The sequence below is a fragment of the Candoia aspera genome, chromosome 1, assembly GCF_035149785.1.
Source record: "Candoia aspera isolate rCanAsp1 chromosome 1, rCanAsp1.hap2, whole genome shotgun sequence".
Lineage (NCBI taxonomy): Eukaryota > Metazoa > Chordata > Lepidosauria > Squamata > Boidae > Candoia > Candoia aspera.
The window spans coordinates 203,757,749-203,780,005 of record NC_086153.1 but is presented as its reverse complement, the minus strand read 5'-3'; positions in this window follow the sequence as shown (position 1 = coordinate 203,780,005).

Below are 22,257 nucleotides of genomic sequence, written 5' to 3'. Positions count from 1 at the left end.
ACTTGCACATTTATTATTCGCATGTAGTCAATTGATTAGTTAATCTCTTCAAACGCAGGTGGTTGAAGAACTAAAATTATTTAATTGGGGAACAGCTCCAATTATAAGTTTTCTTCTCTAAGAAGGCACAACTTTATATACTTACTATTTATGATGCAAATAATTACAACAGCTGTTGCGGTAGATAAGCTTTAGTAAAAAAAGAGAAGAGGGAGACCGTCTGTTATTTAGTCATATATTTTGTTCAGTAGTGATGCACACATTTTTGCAACAGTCATAATATTTCTATGAATTGTACTAATGTGCAAATAAAATGGGGGGGGGAAGCTTACTGCTATCAGAAAATAGAGTTTTACCAGAACTAATATATCTTTTGGACCTTTGGGTAACTAGTTAGAACTTGTTCTTCAGTTTTATATGCTGCAATCCTAAATTCACTTGCCCAGGTATAACTTCCACTCAACTCTGTAGCACTTATGATAAAACATCTATAGGTTTCCCCTGTAAATGCAGGTACCCAAATTCAAATGCTGACACAATACCACACATTTGACATAATTATACATACAGGTTTTATAGCTTCCAGACAAAATTTCTACAGTCTGTCTGGCATGAACACCCAAACCAGAATTTTCATCCAGGCATGGCCCAGGGAAACCCCAGCAGTCCAGAGCAGGGTTTCTCAACCAGGGTTCTGTCACTTGGGATCCCCTGGGAGATCATGATTTGTTTAAAAATTATTTCAAATTCAGGCAACTTTACATTAAAGAGGTAAGTTTCATTCTTTATTTTTAGTTTAAGAACACTGTTAATGCATATATACCGGCCTACACATGAAATGAATATAACAATTTTGTAGCTTCTGGCCTATAGTTGAGCCTGAATGCGCAGGGGTTCCCTGAGGCCCAAAAAATATTTCAAAGGTTCCTCCAGGGTCAAAAAGTTGAGAAAGGCTGATCCAGAGTATATAGAAGATGGTGGCAGCAAATGGGAGGGAACTGGATTGGGTGAGATTCAAGGAACTGGATATATTAGCTCCTCCTGTTTTGTAACTAAGCCCTACTTAATGGAAGGAATGGCCATCTAGATATTTGTAAGCCCAGATCTTTGATAAATATCACATGGGGATGACTGCTGATTAATTGGAGGAAGAATAAGGAAGCATTTATCAAGCCACTGCACTAAATATGCCATGAAAATGTTTTTATTGCAGCAGGGTTTCAAACTCTGTTTTGAAAAGGTTGGGGCTCCTCAGAAGCATATTAAACATTCCAGAACAAAGACATCAACTATGGCAGAAAACTGCTAGTCACACAGCTTTACATTTACCAAGTTTATCTTGTATTGTTGTGCAATCTTAGGAAAAATGAATACATACTCTCACGACTTACCTCTCATACTAAATATTAATATGGCTTACTTGGTTTTGTCTTAGTGTATTGTCTGAATCCAGCTGTTGTGATTTGTATAATATGCTATACCTTAGTGCAGGCATGTCCAACCCGTGGCCTGCAGGCCGCATGCAGCCCTGAACAGCTAGTAATGCGGCCCCCCAAAATCATAAACTTTTAACATTATTTTGCAATATTTTTTTGTGACTTGATTGCGCGGTGCTCAAGCACGGACTGTGTAGGTAGAAACAACAGAACACTGTGTAGGGGAGGGGGCAGTGTAATGCTAATGCTGCTGCCACCCACTACACACGTCAGCTTGTGGAGACTTGGCGTTATATATAATATTTCAACCTACCTACATGTGTTCTGTGACAACAGGCATTTATTGTTATTAAGTAGACATGTAAGTTTTCTTATTTGATTATTAAACTTTGCTTTGTTTATTTGCCTACCTAAGAAATTACGATGGGCTTGTTGTGTTATTTCTTAAAAAATATATTTATTCCTAAATAAATTTATTCCAGCATGGCTTCAACATTGTTTCAACAGAAAACAGAACCCAAAAAGAAAATAAAAGAAAAACTGCAGATGAAGGAAGAGTATTCAACGAAAAATGGACAGAAGAGTACTTTTTTGTCAAGACAAATACTAAGGCACTATGTTTAATTTGTAGGGAAAATGTGTCAGTTTTCAAAGATTACAATTTGAAAAGGCATTATACGGAAAAACATGCTGCCAAATTTGAAGCGAATCAAGGAATTTGTCGTAAAGACAAATTAGCGGAACTGAAAAAAAGTCTCTCGTCTCAACAATGTTTTTTTTAAAAGTCATAACTCAAAGGGACTCTATTATAAAAGCTAGTTATTTGGTAGCAAATCCGACTGCAAAAAAATCAAAACCATTTACCGGCGGCAAGTTTATTAAGCAATGTATGGAAAGCACGGCAGATATAACTTGTCCTGATAAAAAAAGCGATTTTTCTAAAATCAGTTTGTCTCACCAGACTACAGTATAGCCAGGAGAACTGAAGAAACAGGCAAATCTATCGAAAGAGGTTTGAAGAGTAAAGCTGCTAATTTCAAATTTTATGCTTTGGCAATGGAGGAAAGTACTGATGCTCCAGATACAGCTCAACTTGCCATTTTTATTACAGGTATTGATAACAAATATAATGTCACTGAAGAAATGGCTTCTTTGGTGCCATTAAAAGACATAACTAAATCTCTTGATTTGTATGAAGTAGTAAAAATGACATTAAAGTGATTTTCTTTAACCACTGTCAACATGTCTGGTATATCTACTGATGGCGCCCCGGCAATGGTTGGTAAAAGTGAGGGACTTACAAAATTGATAGAAGACGATGCAAGTGCCACTGGCAGCTCATGTTTGATGAAGTATCACTGCATTCTACGTCAAGAAAATTTATGTGCGAAAGCTTTAAAAATGGATAATGTCATGGAAATTGTCATCAAAGCAGTGAATTTCATAAGGGCCAAGGGATTGAATCATCTCCAATTCCAGGAGTCCCTTAAAAGTATGGATGCTGATTATGGGGACATCATTTACTTTTCTGAAGTACGGTGGCTAAGTCGGGGTAAAATGCTGAAAAGATTTTATGATTTGCAAAATGAAATCAAATTGTTTATGGAATCAAAAAGAAAATTTGTGCCAGAACTTGAAGATGAAAAATGGCTCACAAATTTAGCATTTTTGGTGGATTTGACCACTCATTTAAATGAGTTAAATATGCGTCTTCAAGGTGAAAACCAACTTATCACTGCAAAGTTTCAAACCAAGACAGCGTTTGAAATGAAACTTAAAGTATGGCAATCTCAAGTTATGGAAAATAATTTTATACATTTTAGTACATTGGCTAAACACAGTCCTGTGAACAGTGAGAAATATGCAGCCTTGCTTTTCGGTTTGATACAGGAATTTGAGAACAGGTTTCAAGATTTCCAGAAAAATCATCAATATTTTGGTATATTTTTGACTCCATTTTCAGTTGACATAACTACATTACCTCCAAATTTTCAAATGGAATGCATAGAGGTGCAATCAGACATTCAACTCAAAGAAAAATTTGATCATGTCTCTCTACTGGACTTTCATAAGACCTATATTCCCAGAGAAAAATATCCCTCGCTTCTCAATCACACCTTATTCACAACATCGCTTTTTGGCAGCACGTACATTTGTGAGCAACTATTTTCAAGGATGAAGCACATGAAGAGTAAAATTAGAATTAAAATGTCTGACGAGCACCTTGAGAACTCACTGAGAATTGCAACCACTTTCATCGAACCAGACATTGATGCATTAGTTTCACAAAAACAAGGTCAAATATCCCACTAGTTTTATGTTGCCCTCTTTTTTGAAATGTTATAATAAAAAATATAAAAAATAAATGAAGTTGTATTACTTACATACATTAACTATATTATATATTTTATGTGTGGCCCAAGACAATTCCTCTTCACTCAATGTGGCCCAGGGAAGCCAAAAGTGTGGACACCCCTGCCTTAGTGTATTATGTGAACCAAGTCAGTTTATTCAAGTTGGTAACCAATTAAGCAAATAATGGCTTAGTGTGATGGGTGGTCACTGTCTGGAGGAAAATTGGAAATCACTGTACACCAGCATTTAGGCTGCAATTCTAAGTATAACTTCTAGGAAGTAACTAAATACCATCCATATTTCAACACTGATTAATGAAAAAGCATGTTTGGATTCAGTGAACAACATCTTTCCCTAACCTGGCACCTCCAGAAATGTTGGATGACAAGTCTCATAATTCACAGTCATGTTTAGGAATTACACCGTTTTCACTTGAACACAATCTGGAGAGCATCAGTTTAGAGAAGGCAGCTGGAGATTTCATTTCAATTTCAGCCACTAATGCTGTATTCGGTTGTACTCAATGGATCATCTCTACTTCAGACTAGGATAAAATATCTTAAACAGTTGCAATATAAATGTAAAATAAAAACTGGAGGCCACAGTTTTCTCCATTAATTATCCCTTTTTGAAGAGTTAATCTTTTCCATTTATTTTAATATTAAAAACAAAATCTCAGTAGGTTTCATTGCATTTCAAAACAATCTTTTGGAATTCCTTCAAAAAGAGCAAATATCTGGTAGCACCTTTTTCTCATTTTTTGGCATGTAAGATTTCTCATTACCTGCAGATCATACTTTCTTAGTGGCATGTTCAATGCTTTCGCTATAGGATATTACCAGATTATCAGTTGGTCATACTTCCTTATTTTAGATCATTTGTACCAAGGCAGTTGTTAAAATGCACCCAAGCTATTGTTGGCTAATGGCAAAAAAAAAGAAAAACCATTCAGTATTTAACTCATCAATGCCGGATTCTTTCTCCAACTCACCTCCGTATCTCATGGAATACTTTAAAATTCTGGCCAACTGTAACTCCTGCTTCACTATTAAGACTAGTACTTTTGTGATATGGTAGTCTCCTACTATTCTCCTTTCAGAATAAGAATATGACTGGGATTACATTTATTTTTAGCCAATTAAAACACAGAGACACAAACCAACAATAAAATTGCAGATGTCAATATTTTGAACACATAACTTGTAGGCCATTTACAACAATGTATTGGCTGGTCTGAGATATAAGTGAAGGCTTAAAAAGGCAGTAGATAATGAAACTACTTTGTCTACAGTGCTGAAATGTGTAAGGCAAGCATTTATCCAGAGAGGTATTCCATACAACTAGTCTTTCCATCTCCCAGTCCTTTTCATCTCAGTTTAAAATGTATTCAGGGTTAATCCAGGGTTCTTTTGACTATCTGCAGATCTATTAGACATCAAAACTCTCTGAGCAGTCTTGCCTGAAGAATTCTTAGTGGGTCCATGTTTCTTTTTTTGACCAATGGCTGAGCTCAGAAAACTGTCAGCAAAGCTGTGCTCCCTTTGCTATGCTTGCAAACTGGACAAAAACTGAACGTCCCATCCCACTGTCTCACGTTGTGCTGGATCTATAAGTAAACAAGCATTTCTTCTCTCCTTCACAAACAGAAAAAAGAAGAAATAGCTAATGTCCTCCTTTCTCTGCTCCATGTATTACTGTACATGTATTTACGAATGTTTGTCCGTTGGTTAAAAAAAAAATCCCAGAAGCAATTGGAGAGCAGTTGTTAAAATAACAAAAACAAATGCACTGAAAACCCTCACCATGGTAGCAAGCCTTTTTTGCCTTCTGAACCTGTGCAAATTATAATGCTGGAATGCCAGGAATTTTACATGCTGGTGCCTTGTCACAAATAGTGAGTGTGACAGAACAAAGAAAGAATCTGCAGGATAATGAGCCCAAGAGCAGGAAGGCAGGGCAAGAATTTCCAATAATAGGAATGCAGATTCCTTGAAAACCAAGACAGCGCCCTGTGGTCATCTTGGGGATGGTGCTCACTGTGCTATTAGAGGATTTCTTGATCCATCAATACAACTGCCCTAGCAAAGAGATAAATCCTGCTTACAGGATTGCCTGATAAACAGGGATTCATCTCCCCGTACTACTAGGAGTTTCATTATCTGGAAGACCTGAGCATTTTTGCAAAACTCTTTGAAAGAAAAGGAACCACTCATACTGTGGTGTAAATGAAAAATCTCATATAGAAAAATGTTTCTAAAATTATTTTCTTAAAAAAAACCTCAAAAGTAGCATGGATGCAGTAATTTAGTTTGTCAGCACATCATTCTTGTTCTAACAGACCTGTAGTAAATAAATCCTCATTAAGGAACAGAGTTCTGCTTCCGAAGTCCCACTGTAGGGGCTTTGAGGGGTATGCACAGTTCTAAACCTTTTTAAGTCCACACAGGAGTGAATATAGTACCATTCAGACAAGCTAAAATTCATGTTCCTATGAGCAATGAAAGATAACGATAAGTTTAGAAAGAGCCATTAAAATAAATAATTAAAAATCCCATAGTATGTCTTTCCATATGTAAGAAGGTACCTCAGGATTTATTATAACAGGCTGAGTCCTGTGATTTCAGTTCCACACTATAAACATGCTTGAGCAATGCATTTAGGCATTGCTGCAATCAAGAGGTGGTATTTTCTTTGTGTTCTTTTTTATATATAAGACAGTATACTTTTTTAAAGACCAGCTCTGAAGACTTACTCCTGATCTCTAAACATGTAGCCAAGTAAACAGGGTTTTTTTCCTTAATGGAAAGTATAAATATTAAAGACTAGCAAAGTCTTCTTCCATCAGAGGTCCATGCTGATACCATAGTATGTTCTAACAGAACTAGATCAAGCTGTGAAACAGCTGAAAATACATTTGAAAAGAAAATCCCACCTTTTTGTTTTTCAACATTCTAGGAAATTCATTTATCTATTCATAGACGATAGAAGCCATTATGACATCATCACATAAACGGTGACACAATTTATGTCACTCGTATGATGACATCATGAAGCCCATGATGTCACTGCCCCCCAGTATATACCCCTGTATCTATTGCTATCTGAGATGTGAAGAGCTTTCTAAAGCTGCAATAAATGGAGTTCTATCACTAAAATTCTGGACAGTCTCTGTGACCAGAAACAAAAACCTGAAATTCCCTTATTATTTCTCAGTTTTCTGTTTTCTATATATAATTGTTTCATTTAAAGCTGCTCATCCTTTAAGAGTCCTGTAATATAAATAACAAGAGTATGCTTCAAAACAACACTTTATTTAAAAGTCCATGATACATACTTTCATTATTTCCCTATCATTTTTTCTGTTTTTTTAAAACATATCTTTTGCCCCATACTAAAGAATGGTATTCAGTAAGACACAATAAACTTACCACACATGGAATGCATTCATGGATGGTGGCAAGCAAAGCTCAATTGTTGGCTTCCTTTTCTCATTTTCCCCATTTATATGCTGTGCAATAATTACATGCTCTGTGGAGACCATAAGTCGGGGAGAAAGGTTAAGTGAATAGAACAAGTGAGGAGTGGAAAGGGAGAGAAGATGAAAAATATTATAATAACTTCTATGTCTGGAGAAGAGCTTGTTGCAATAATGTGACAAGTCACCTATGAATGGTCACTCTGAAATGAATCTAACTTCTTTAATATTACTCATAACAACACAAAGGTTTTACTGTTACGTTGTTGTTAACTTGCCTAAATTGCTCAGAAAAGGGAAGGATTCACAATAGGGACAGCAGCAACCAGGGTAGACAATTAGCTACTGTACTCCACTGAAGTTCCAATTCATATCCATTTATGTGGATTTTCAAAAAGCCTTTGGGGGAAAAAAATCATCAAAGGTCCCCAAATAAATTTAGTGGCCAGGTGATAAAAGGAGCTATCCTTTTAACCAGTTAGACTGCTAGCCAGTTTAAAATAACAGAAAGTAGGGTACAAATAAATAGAAAATTTTCTCAGTGGAGAGAATTAAGTAGAGTCCCTCAAGGACTATAACTATTCATGGTGGTAAAAAACAAACATGATAGGAAAGGGACTGAAAATAAAAATGCTAACATTGTGGTACCCTTATACAAATCTATGGAATAATTACTTCTTGAGTACTGTGTATAGTTCTGGTTGCTACATTTGGAAAAAGATATAATTGAGTTGGAACAATGCAGAAGAGGGCAACCAAAATGATCAGGGAGCTCAAGCACCTTCTCTATGGGAAATGTGGGAAACATTTGGTTAGTAAAACACTGAGGGATGAGGACATTATTGTGGTCTATAAAGTCACACATGGCATGGAGAAAGTGGATAGGGAAATGTTTTCCTTCCTCTCTCCAAATACTAGGACCAAAGACCACCCAATGAAGCTGATCAAAAGGAGATTTAAAATGCTCAAAACAAGCGTTTCTTGATACAGTGCATATATTACCTGTATAAATCAGTACCTCAAGATGCAGTGATGACCACTAACTTGCATAACTTTAAAAGGATATTGGATACGTTCATGATAGACAGGTTTGTCGATGGCTACTGGCTCTGATGAACCTCAGTGCCACTTCCTAGTTAGAGGCAACATACCTTGAAATAAGAATGCAGGACAACAATGGTGGGAGAAGGAAATGCCACTCTCTCCTGCTTACAGTCTTAAATGTCGGGGTAGGATGCACACATTGAGATTAGACTATATTTTTGAATATACTGACATTTGGCTAGCGACATTTGACATGTTAAATGATCAAGAAAACATTGAAAAACATTGATACAAGGGCATTTCGAACATCTCTAGGTCATGGGTTTAAGCCTGTTACCTGACTGGTATTCTAGTCAGCATGGAATAAAAAGCCTTTTAGCTAACTAGATGTAAATGTTCTCTAGCGCATTGTATAATCTTTGATTCTGCTACAAGTAAGTTATAACTCTTTGCACATTTTTCATTGGAGCCCATTCTTTAAAAATGTATGTGGCGTTTTAATACCTTTTCCCCAGAGGGCACTGTCGGGGGGTGGGGAAGAGGGCAAGGAAGAGCGGTGAAAGGTCACAGGGAGCAAAGAGCAACCCCATTCCCCAGTGGTGACTTGCAGCTGCCCTCCAGGCCCTTAAGGGCTTAGGCCAGCTGCTAGAGCGGGCCCATTCAGCCTCTGACCTCACCCAACTGTTCATTTCTCTTTGGCCAATTTCCCTCCTACTTCAGCAATGACTCTGCACACTTGGAACGCTACCAACAGTACACCCAGTGATCCTAATAGAGCCTCATTTGTGCTCTTAAAGGCAATGCAATGTGACACTCTAAATCCTATACATAAAGAGAGACCTAATCCATCTTTCCGTTGTACCACTGCCAGCCCAAGAGTGCACGGCTTAAATACGCTGTTAAGCGAATACCACCAGAATTGCCGCTGTGTAGTGAATTTGGCTTTTTAAGCACAGGGTGTGTATTTCTGGGTAACTACAATAACTGTAATATTTTATTACTTTCAAAAGGCAAGAAAAGATTCTGATTGACAATACCTGCCTTGCAGTTCTTGGCCACTATTTGTTTTGGTATCCAGCAATGGTAGATGATGCTTCTAAACCTGTTTGCATTTTCTATAAAGTGCCACTACTCCTGACCTTAATCAGAAGGCTGAGAAGCAATGGCAGCTATATGCAACTGAAAAGACAGGGTTTGGCACATGAAAACTTATGCTCATTAATTATGTTCCTTTCCTTTATGCTTCCCTAAAATAATCACACTTCTGGTTTCCACCAATTTTCTTGCTTCCTGCTTGGAATCAAGAATAATAAATAGGGCAACTCCTGGCTGTATCTAAAAATTCAGAGGAAAAAAAATGGAATGAAGAATATTCAATTATGGAAAATCGATGGGAAATTTACATATGGTTTAAATATAAATTTAATTCATCAGAAAACATTATTATGCATTTAGTGGACCTCTAAATGAATGTTTTAAAAAGGGATGGACATCAGATTTTTTTGTTGGCATTATAAGAAATTTGAAGGTTCTTTAACTCAACTGGAAAGAAAATTACTCTCGAGATTTTAAGGAAAGGATCCAGGATATGAGTTTGTTACTTATTTTTGAAAAATTTCTGTTCTAAAATGAGAACCTGATGTAATATGTTGCTATATGGTCTAAATGTACTGATCACCTTAAGGATTTAATTAACTTTATATTATTATCTATAGTTATTATATAGATCCTTTTTCCTGTTGGTTTTCTTTTTTTCTTTTGTCATTTTAGTTTAATTTAGTTTAGTTTGTTATTTTAGTTTAGTAAAATATACCTAGGTTTTCTTTCCTCACTGTATAAGCAGTACCTATTTTTTCTGTTGGTGTTGTAGGCTTTTTCTCCGTATTTCAACATTAAAAAAAAATAAAAATTAACCAATAAGCTGCAAAAATCTGGACAGCAATGAGCTTGCATTTTCTATGTCTGTTTCTGTATGGCAGCCATCTAGCAGTTGTCCAGATTTTTTCAGCTCCTATATGGCTAAATATGGATTGATTGATTGATTGATTGATTGATTGGATGAAAATGTGTTACTCTAATTCTTCAGTCAGGATTATTACAAATGGAATAATATCTTTACCCATCAATATGTCTTGTGGAATTCATCAAGGTTTAATTTAATAAAGAAACCATTGGCCTATGGCCTATGTTGTCCAGCAATAAGAAGATATTTTCAGCATCAAAGCAATTGGAAATTCAACACAATTTCTTATTATACACTGGTGATATAATCTCTTATGAATAATTATGCTTTAAACCAAAATGTATGTTCAACAATATGGTAAACTATCAGACTATTAAATTAATTAAAGCTAGTCTCACATACTTCCTATAGGCTACAAGGTATATATGACAATTTATAAAAGCTGGGGTTTTACCTGGTGTTTCTATTCTTTAAAGTATCTGGCAAAAATTATTCCAAGGAAAGTTATAACCTGGCTAGGATCACAGAATAAGTTACACCACCTATCATGGCCACAGAAATGTTCAAGCATTTGGATATAAAGCATCTAGCTAATAGTGCTTGTTTCCTTATAATACAGCAGCCATGTTTGTAAGCCATAGTCACGTTAAATGTTTGTATGTGGGTGTGTTGGAGGAAAATAGACGCAACAAACAAAATAGAGGCTGCACTCCCTGTCTTTTAGATGTGAACAGGGTCAAACACAGCTTCTCCATTTGCCTAATCCTATCAAAGACCCTCCAAGCTTCTTCCTCCTTAACAAGGGACTCCCACAGCTCTGCTGCCACTCCTGAATGGGCTGTTTTGCTTAACAATAGAAATAAGCCCACCTACACCAACAAGGACCTGCCTAGCTTCCCAAAAAGTTGCCAATACATCACAACCCTAGAATTTCCAGCCTTGTATCCTTCAACTTCAGTAAAAATCTTTGCTTTCCCATTGTTCAGGGTCCCACTTTCTTGTAAAGTGGGGATTCAACAACTGTTAAACAGATGGTTGTTTATTTCCTCCTCGGCGTTGTGCTCCGTTCTTCTGAATTTCCCACATATGTGTGTGTGCATTCTTTTCTTTCAGCTATAATGTCAATGTAATTGAGAAATGCATGCAGTCAGCATTAGCTTGCCATTCATTTTCTACAAACATTTTACAACGCTGCACAAAGGAGAATCCTGCAGGCCCTAGGAGGACTTGGAGAAGGATTCCTAAAGGGTTTTGGTAGAACATGATGGACCTCCTTGAGGTGTTCTGAAGTGGTTTCTCCTTCCATTGGACTTTCAGTAGATGGTCTTTAAGTTCTAAGATTAAAATTTCTGAAAATAAATTCAGAAAGGAATTTTCCCCCAGAATCAAAGTAGCCTTCATCTTTCTATATGCTTTATACTAATTCAACAACTGTTTTTCTAAAACAGGACTGTATCGTTGTGTAATATCAATATATGTTACCTCTTACCTGTTATTTCATTCTTATAAATTATCATTGCATTCAGCACTGAAATACTGCAACTGCTACTTCAGAAGATGAAGCAAAATTTCAGCTTCATTTACACTGTATAGCAACAGCCTTACAAAAATTAATGCTACCCTTTTTACTAGGGATGAACATACCATGGTTTACAGGCTTCATGTGGCTCCCAGCTCCCAGGTAGTAGTGCCAAAAAACATTGGCCAAATAGCTGATTTTTGGTGGTGCAATATTTTATTAAATAAAGGTTAAAGTTGCCTTCTAGTGGCATCACCAGATTTGCCAGATATGGTTCCTGAACTGTTTCTCAGAGGCCAAAATAATTGGTGCAGAAATGCAGGCTCCAGGCCCCCAAATGTTGGCCTCCTTCTGATTTTCAAGTGCATATCACTGGCAATATTGACATGCCATTAAGTAATTTAATGGACTAATCCATTCAATGCAGCACTTCATTGAAAGTAGGCAGGAAAGAGTTAGTACTGACTACAAGTGCAGTACCAGTGAACATGCACAAATTGTACTTATGATACCTACATCCTGAACATCTTATATACAAGACAGGAAAATGCACTATTATCCCACACTCTTATATTTGGAGTGGTTAGTGATATCAAATTTGGAAGATTCTTTTTTCAAAAATGAATTCATCAATCTTTACTACATGCCTGAATCTACAACTGTTTAATAGTGCACCTACTTCTGAATGAATAATCTGTCAAAACAAACAAATCAAAAGTCATACTCTACAGAAACAGAAAATGAAATACAGCATTTGAATGTTAAGGTTTCCTCTTTCAAGAGTTTTACATAGAAGACATAGATTAGCTAATAATTAGTTAAATCTTTAGAAAATCCTGGGAGAAGGCAGAAGGAAAAAGAATTAGAAAAACAAAGCTATCCATCTCAGGAAGATTGCTTTCCAATAAGGAGAAAAGAAGGTCTTACACCCGAGAAAGGTCAAGGGGGGGAAATAGTGACTGGTTTTTTCCATGGTACAGAGATGACAATGCTATATTTCTATAGAGAGGGGTTGAAAAACAATTATTGTGCATCTGATGATCTTGACCATGATCCACGAAAGTTGGAATGTTTTGTTTTTGTTTTAAGGTTACAAAAGACCTTAAGATGCCAGATACTAACAGAGCTCTTTCTCTCTCAAAGCCAAAAGAGAAATTCCATTGTTCAGACTCCCTGGGGCTCAGCTTGAACACAGGAAGACAACAGTGGCCAGATTATTCCTTAAAAGAATATTGTATATTTGTTGTTTATTTGTTTAGTCGCTTCCGACTCTTCGTGACTTCATGGACCAGCCCACGCCAGAGCTTCCTGTCGGTCGTCAACACCCCCAGCTCCCCCAGGGACGAATCCATCACCTCTAGAATATCATCCATCCATCTTGCCCTTGGTCGGCCCCTCTTCCTTTTGCCTTCCACTCTCCCTAGCATCAGCATCTTCTCCAGGGTGTCCTGTCTTCTCATTATGTGGCCAAAGTATTTCAGTTTTGCCTTTAATATCATTCCCTCAAGTGAGCAGTCTGGCTTTATTTCCTGGAGGATGGACTGGTTTGATCTTCTTGCAGTCCAAGGCACTCTCAGAATTTTCCTCCAACACCACAGTTCCAAGGCATCTATCTTCCTTCTCTCAGCCTTCCTTACGGTCCAGCTCTCGCAGTCATATGTTACTATGGGGAACACCATTGCTTTAACTATGCGGACATTTGTTGTCAGTGTGATGTCTCTGCTCTTAACTATTTTATCAAGATTTGTCATTGCTCTTCTCCCAAGGATTAAGCATCTTCTGATTTCCTGACTGCAGTCAGCATCTGCAGTAATCTTCGCACCTAGAAATACAAAGTCTTTCACTGCTTCTACATTTTCTCTCTCTATTTGCCAGTTATCAATCAAGCTGGTTGCCATAATCTTGGTTTTTTTGAGGTTTAGCTGCAAGCCAGCTTTTGCACTTTCTTCTTTCACCATCATAAGGCTCCTCAGTTCCTCTTCGCTTTCAGCCATCAAAGTGGTATCATCTGAATATCTGAGATTGTTAATGTTTCTTCCAGCGATTTTAACTCCAGCCTTGGATTCCTCAAGCCCAGCATGTCGCACGATGCCTTGTTATTAGCAATGCTTCTTAAGGCCCATTCAACCTCACTCTTCAGGATGTCCGGCTCTAGCTCACTGACCACGCCGTCAAAGCTATCCCCGATATTGTTATCCTTCCTATACAGGTCTTCCGTATATTCTTGCCACCTTTTCTTGATCTCTTCTTCTTCTGTTAGGTCCTTGCCATCTTTGTTTTTGACCATACCCATTTTGGCCTGGAATTTACCTCCAATGTTTCTAATTTTCTGGAAGAGGTCTCTTGTCCATCCTATTCTATTGTCTTCTTCCACTTCCACGCATTGCTTGTTTAAAAATAATTCCTTATCTCTTCTGGCTAACCTCTGGAATTTTGCATTTAATTGGGCATATCTCCCCCTATCACTGTTGCCTTTTGCTTTCCTTCTCTCTTGGGCTACTTCTAGTGTCTCAGCAGACAGCCATTTTGCCTTCTTGGTTTTCTCTTTCTTTGGGATGTATTTTTTGCCGCCTCCTGAACAATGCTGCGAACTTCTGTCCAGAGTTCTTCCGGGACCCTACCTACTAAGTCCAGTCCTTTAAATCTATTCTTCGCCTCCACTGCATATCCCTTAGGAATATTAGTGAGCTCATATCTAGCTGATCTGTGGGTCTTGCCTAATCTCTTTAGTCTGATCCTAAATTGTGCAGTAAGAAGTTCGTGATCTGAACTACAGTCAGCTCCAGGTCTTGTTTTTACCGGCTGTATAGATGTCCGCCACCTTTGGCTGCAAAGGATGTAGTCAATCTGATTTCGGTGTTGTCCATCTGGTGAAGTCCATGTATAAAGCCATCTCTTAGGTAGTTGGAAGAGAGTGTTTGTTATGCAGAGTGAGTTGTCTTGGCAAAATTCTATCAGCCTATGTCCTGCTTCGTTTTGTTCTCCCAGGCCATGCTTACCTGTAATTCCAGGTGTCATTTGACTGCCCACCTTAGCATTCCAGTCTCCCATGATGAAAATAACATCTCTTTTAGGCGTGTTGTCCAGTAGGTGCTGCAGATCCTCATAGAACTGCTCTACTTCAGCTTCTTCAGCATCTGTGGTTGGGGCGTATATTTGGATCACTGTGATGTTAGATGGCTTGCCCTGAATTCGAATTGAGATCATTCTATCGTTTTTTGGATTGTATCCAAGCACTGCTTTAGCCACTTTACTATTATGAAGGCTATTCCATTTCTTCTGTGGTCCTCTTGTCCACAGTAGTAGATCTGGTGGTCATTTGATGTGAAGTGGCCCATTCCAGTCCATTTCAGTTCACCCAAAATGTCTATCTTTAATCTTGACATCTCACCAATAACCACATCCAATTTGCCCTGGCTCATAGATCTTACATTCCAGGTTCCAATGGTATATTGATCCTTAGAACATCGGATTTGCCATTCACCACCAGCACCGTTGGCCGCTAGCCGTCCTTTCTGCTTTGAGCTAGCTGCGTCATCACGTCTGGGGCTAGTTGAACTCATCCTCTGTTCCTCCTCAGTAGCATTTTGACCATCTTCCGACCTGGGGGGTCTCATCTTCCGATGCTATACCGACATAACTCTGGTTGTACTGATCCATTGAGTTTTCACGGCAAGAATACTGGGGTGGGTTGCCATTACCTTCCCCAGGGATCGCATTTAGTCTGACCTCTCTGTCATGACCTTCCCGTCTTGGGTGGCCCTTCACGGTTTAGCTCATGGCATCATTGAGGTGCTCAAGCTCCAGCACCAGGACAAGGTAACGATCCTTTGCTGAAGATATTGTATATTGCAATGTTGTTTTCTATCAAAGCACATCTGTTTCTTAGAAAAGTATGTGAAGACTACAGTCTGGGATGTGAAAACAACAAAAACAGCCAGAGGATGAGGAAGCTATGAAACAAAAGCTAGCAAGAATCATGAACTTCAAGTAAGGATATCCATAAATAAAGAACAAACCCACAAATCAAACAGAAGGAGTTTCTAAAGCTTTGTTTTTAGTTTAGGAGTGTTGTATCCCTCAGAACAAATTGAAGGAGGGGAATCTAGATTATCTTACAATTTATTGGCAGAGGTTGATAATGCAATGAACAGGAAGCAAGCACAATGATACATACATTGGGCATAGCATCTAAACTGTATTATTGGTTATTACTGTCAATTGATTTAGAAATATGGACATGATTTTTGAGCACAGTGTTTTACCATGCCTGAGAATAAAAAAATGGAAGGAAATTGCTGTGTGATTTGGTCACAAGTGAACTACGAACAGGGAAAGACCATTCTATAATTTCAAGATGTTTGTGCCTCCTGCAATGAGCAGTAACTCCATCTGCTATGGACATCACTGGAAAATTGCCCAGAGGCCTCTGTTTACATGTGTTGCGTGGGCAAGTTTTTACTTCACATACTCAGCCAAGGTTCAGGATTTTTCACAGTCAAAAATGTTACCTCAAACCAGTTGTGAAACGTAAGTCCTCATTTACTGGGAAGAAAATCCCTAAAAAAAAAGCGAAAAACGAAAAACAACCTTTTTCTGAAGGTTAGGAACGTAAGTGATTTATGCTTCCATTCTGAAGGTTGGTGAATCACTGAAGAAAAGTGAATTAATCTCATTCAGAGTTAAACTCTGTTAAAGTAATATTCCCTCTCTAGGAAACAATTTGACTAAAGTGCTCAAATTACCTCCAGTAATGTTAAGTGAGTGGAAGCATTTAAAGACTGTACCAAAAATGTAGTGCAAGATGCTTATTAAGCTTTTATATCTGACATGTAGCCTGTTACCTGACAAAACCTTTTTGAACTTTCTGAAGATCATTCAGCTAATGCACTTGAAAAAATAAAATCAGACATAGTATAAAGTCACTTAACTAAAAAATTATCTGGATTTCCTAGACCTTCAAAGTAATTTTAAAAAAATGAATCAAATGGCTTCACAAATGCTGGCAGGCTCTCCCTGCACTTCATAACTACTATTCTGGGCGTTTGTCTTCCTCCTTCACTGGTGACAATCTCTGCTCCATTATGATCAGTTTGTAAAATAATTTGGCAACTTGCCCACTTCACTTGTATGGCTGCTACAGAACAGCAACAGCTCTGGATTTGCCCATGTACGGGCTCTTCCTATATGGTGCAATACTCTCTTCTCTTCAGAAAGCATTAAAACCATGCCAAATCATGCAAAGATTTTCCTTCTTTGCAAACATCAAAAAAGAAAAGAAAAAAGAAAAGAGGGCCTGAGATGATGTTATGACACTAGTTTGTAAACTAGAGCTCAGACAACTATTGCTGATTATGATGATCTCCATTATGCTACTCCCTCCCCCCTCCCCCCTCCCCTTCCTCACTGGTGTGTGTGTTCATCTTTGAGTCAGTGCTGACTCGGGGCAACTGCCTGGACAAGTCCCTGCGGTTTTCTTGGCAAGATTTGGGAAATGGTTTGCTCTTGCCTGCTTCCTAGGGCTGATGTGATCATTCTGTGATATTATTAATGTATCATTGTAGCATACTTTGTAAGAATGTGCAGCTTGGAAATTAGGTAGGTAAATAAACAATACAATTCTGTGTTAATATGATGACATAACTAGCTCCCATACTTTGCTGTTTTGACATTCCAAATGACTTTTTAAAAGGATCCGTAACCATGAGTTATCTTCTATTTGCATTCAAATTACCGTATATACTTGCAGATAAGCTGAGAATGTTCGGCTCCAAAATACACCCAAAAAGCTGGTTTCGGCTTATCTGTGGAAGACCTTATCTGTGAATATATATGGTAATACTTTTTAAAGTTCCTGTATATACCTGCAGATAAGCAGAACCAAAATACCATGAAAAATATGCCACCCGTGGATAAGCCAATTATGAAAATTTAAAATAGAATCTGTTCTGGAAAACATTTATTGATACAAAATATGAAAACAAAAGAAGTCCTTCAGGATGTATTGAAAAAAACATACAAAAATGTCAAGGGTTGGTTTATCCGTAGGTGGCTCATTTTTCATGGTATTTTGGTTAAAACTTCCCAGATGGGCTTTTCCACAAGTATATACAGTAATAGGCAGAAAACTCTTCCAACGAGTTTCTCATTCAGCTGAGCAAGATCTGAGGGTATTGGGCCAGAACTGAGGGACCCTAAGGATGGAGCCAGCATGTGTTATTGTAGCCCCAGTTTGAGGGCAGGAGAATCTGTGGCCCTCTATGTTGCTGAACTACAACTCCCAGCAGCCCTTGCCATGACACCACTGAGTGGTTCTACTGGGAGTTGAGGTTCCCTAGCAGCTGGAGGAGTTCAGTTCCCAAACCTGCTCATACCTTGTCCACATACACACACAATAACATACACACCTCTTTCATCTCAGCACAGAGGCTTCCATTTCTTACATGCCATTTTATCTCTAAGCCCTTGCATCTTTTTGAACAAAAATTCTGTCCCATTGCATTTTGCCCTTCAAATGCCCTAATGGCCTTTTTCACAGCAAAAATCAAATTTTGTGAAAGTTTGAGAAATCTTTTGAGAACTTAAGATTGAGGCCACTCTGGTTCAGCGTCATATTGAATTCTTTTCACGTGATTCAGGAAGTAAAACAAAATGCCAAGCTTTGTTAAAACACTGATCAAACTATTAGGTGTTTTCCTTCAACCCTAGCTTGATGATGGGGAGAAATCTAGTACAAATACAGGTCCAGAGAATGTTTTTTATTTTATTTTTTCATAATGAGTGACCTATTTTGGCAGGCCAAGTAAACGCTCCGCTGCTTTAGAAAAATAAAGCAACAAACCTAAGTATGTGAAGAGAATGACAAAATAATAGTTGTAAAATGTAAAACTGTGTACATATGGTCTGAACATATTGTTGCCATGGTTTCCTATGCTACAAAGGAAAAGAAGTTAGGGCTGTACAAGCTAGATATCCCTTTAAAGCAATAATTATGGAAAAGCGATGCAGGCCACACATAGAAAAGGAATTTTGTTGTTTCAATCATGTCTCTCCTGGAGAATGTTAATAGCAGGTACTGACAGATAGCAAATACCTGACTTTTATGCCAGCCTGGAGGGCTTGAGAAGAATATATTTTATCACACAACCCTCAGCTTCTAAACCACTGAAGTTCAGGCTATTGTTGGTGAAGGGAGGGAGGAAGTAAGTCTTATTCCAAGAGGAAGTTTCAGGATATCCTACAAGCTGTTTCCCAGAATAGATCTAGATAAGGATAATGCCCTAGGAAGGGTTACCTGGTCTACAGAAGATTTTGATAAACCACATGAAAAAGGTGAAATTCTCCTTAGAGCCCAAACAGGAAAGATGAGAGAGGGAAGCTAGTTATAGGAGCATCTGGGGGCTAGTTCTGGAAAAGCATGCCAGCTAATCAAGTTAAGGATAGCAGATACTTTACACAGTGGAAGAACTATGTAGACAGAGAAACACTGAAGTCAGGAGTACAGCTGTTGCAAGAGAGTGTTCTTGAGGCTGGTACTTGCATGAAAGAAAGAAAGGGAAAAAAAGGATACAGTGATAGGACAGCCTGGGTTACTTAAGTTACAGCTAAGACCTTGTAGTGCACTTTCTTTCATTATGGAGAGAGAGCGAGTCAGGGAGAATCCAAACTGCACAGTTCAGAATCAGCAGAGAAAGAGAACAGAACTGAGAGAGGAAGGAAGTGATGAACACCTAAGAATGTTGGTCTAACCAATAGGAGCCGTGTTTCCTAGAGATCTGCAAAGTAAGGCTTTCAGACAAGGAATGGAAATCAAAGTGCAAAGTCCCTCTGCCAACTGTCTCTCCATCTGTTGTCCCTACCAATCAGTAGGTGTATAGCTGCAGAAAACCAGTGCAGGTGATGGTGGATTCCAACTGTTCTCAGAAAAATGACAGTGAAACTAATCATTGGGTTTCCTAACACTTTGCCTTGAGATTACACAATTTCTCATTGTATCACTATGACGACACAATACTCTAAACTCATGGTAAGCAAGCATAATAACTATATTTATAGCCTACTATGTCCAAGGAAGTCATATTATGCTTTAATATGATGGACTGGCTTTTCTAACTTGGGTAGGATCAGCATGTGGAGTCCTGGGTGCTCTCTGAGCTTGGTTGTTTGCTTGCAGACATTTCATTACCCAACTAGGTAACATCATTAGTGCTACTGAGTGTGGGGTTTGCCCCCTGTTTATATACAGTCCATATACAGCATTATCTGGGTTGCAAAATTCCAGTGATCACTTTTTTCATCCAATCATGTCCTATTCTTGGAGACTGCCTGGACAAGTCCCTGCAGTTTTCTTGGCAAGGTTTTTGAGAAGTGGTTTGCCCTGGCCTACTTCCTAGTGCTGAGAGAGAGGGACCGGCCCAAGGTCACCCAGCTGATTTTGCGGCTAAGGCGAGACTAGAACTCACAGTCTCCTGGTTTCTAGCCTGATGCCTTCACCGCTAGACCAAACTGGCTCTAACCAGTTTGGTGTAGTGACCATTAGATGGCAGCAAAACCAGTGACAACTAGATGGCAGCAGAAGAGCTTTCTGTCTTCAGCTGCTCTCCAGTGCTCATCTGAATTTTCACAGCTTAGATATGGTGGCCCTAAATGTGCTTAAAACAATGGCTCCTGACAATGTATGGAGGTTATATTTATCACTATTTACTGTATTAGAAATTAAAACTGAGAAAATTTAAAATATTTATTTATTTAACTTAGCAGACCCCCTGAAAGGTTCTCAGGAACCAGGGGTCCCCAGACCACACCTATAGAGCCACTTCTCTATTGGTATTTGAATCAAACCATTACGCAGGTTCATCCTAACATTATGGTGTTACATCCTAGTTGTAACATGGGAATGACCTTGGCAGACAGGGCAAAGAGAAGCAGCCAAGGGAACAGTCAGATAAAAAGCAGCTGAGCCTGCAAAAGGAATGTGGATCAAGCAAGAGGCTCAGAACAGACTCCCTAGTTTGGGGGCTGTAAAGGGGGTTGGGGGGAGAGAAGTACTTTCAGACTCCCAAGATTCTGTCAATGTAGCTTTACAATAAAGTAGAATTAGCTCATCTGGATGTGTTTCCTGTCTCGTCTACCTAGTAAGGCTGACACTAGTAAACTTACAGAGTCTTTACTTCAGCCCATCCCTCCTCAGAAATGCTGATTGGCTGAGAAACTATGCCCTTTTTTTGGTAGGAAGAAGGTGAAGTTACAGCTTAACTCCTCCTGATCCTGATTAAGATCACTTGCAGGGAAGGTGGCTTTCACCTGTTGTCCCCTGACCCCAAACTGCAAGATTGCTGTTACTTCGTCATTATTAGCCATGGGAAAATAGCAGTTCTAACGGAGATAGCTAAACAGTAATATGGTCCTTGCCACCCAATGTGTATTTTCTCGGGTTCTTCTAGTTCTCCGGGAGATACGCAGGGCCCCTGTGGCCTAAAGGTTGTGGATTGCTTTTATCTGCTATAGGGGAATATTAGTCTCATGATTACCATCCATGCCCTTTCCCCATTCATATCTGCCTTTAGCTGTACCAGTGTTAAAGTAGTGTTTTCCCCCTTATTCTGACTCTGTCCAAGGACAGCCTCAAGATGTGTTAAGCTTTCTCACCTGTTAATGTGGAGGGAAGTCAGATGATTGCAGTAAAGGCAAGATAAGGATTGGCAATATCCTTGAGACAGATTTCAAGCTCTTGTAGTTTTTTGCTGATTCAAGGATGGCTGGACAACCCTTCAGCTCAGAAGAAGGGAGAGGCATAAGCACCCCAAATTCCATTAACTTGGGAAACAATTGCACTTTCTCAATAACAATGCATCCTTTCTGAGCCCCATTTTAACTGGAGTTTTAGGTTTGCCCAGCAAACTTTGGGCAGCTCATCACTTATGAGAATAGCTAAGCCAGTTTCTATTTTGCATGGCAGCTTTTCTATTTAGCCAAGATCAAGTACTGAACATTTTCCAGAACTTCTCTGGCTGCCTACACAGTTCATTCCCACCAAATGCAAAAGCTGTTTATCCTAGTTTCCTAATCCATCTTTGCCTTTTCCTATAGCTGTGCCCTTAGAAACAATTTATATCAGCTTCCTGAATGGATGCCACGCTTTGGCTGTGATACGAAGCTTTTTGCCATAGGGAAGATATTTTCCCAATTGTATTCATATTTGGGTCAATAATGTTTAGAACGTAGTTGCTTAAAGCTGAAGACTGTTGATCAATATTCTGCTGTGCATTTTTTATTAGAGATGTTCTAATAAATGCAGAATATTCCAGTCTGACCTGAAAAGCCTCCCCACGCCTTCTCCTTGTTCCCTACCAAACCAAGTGGTGTCAGCTATGCTACCAGTCTCCTCCAATAAGGGGGGGGGGGGGTTAGGAGACCAATGGAGCTCACCATGGAGCAAGAAGGAACATAGCAAGGGGCCAAAGGA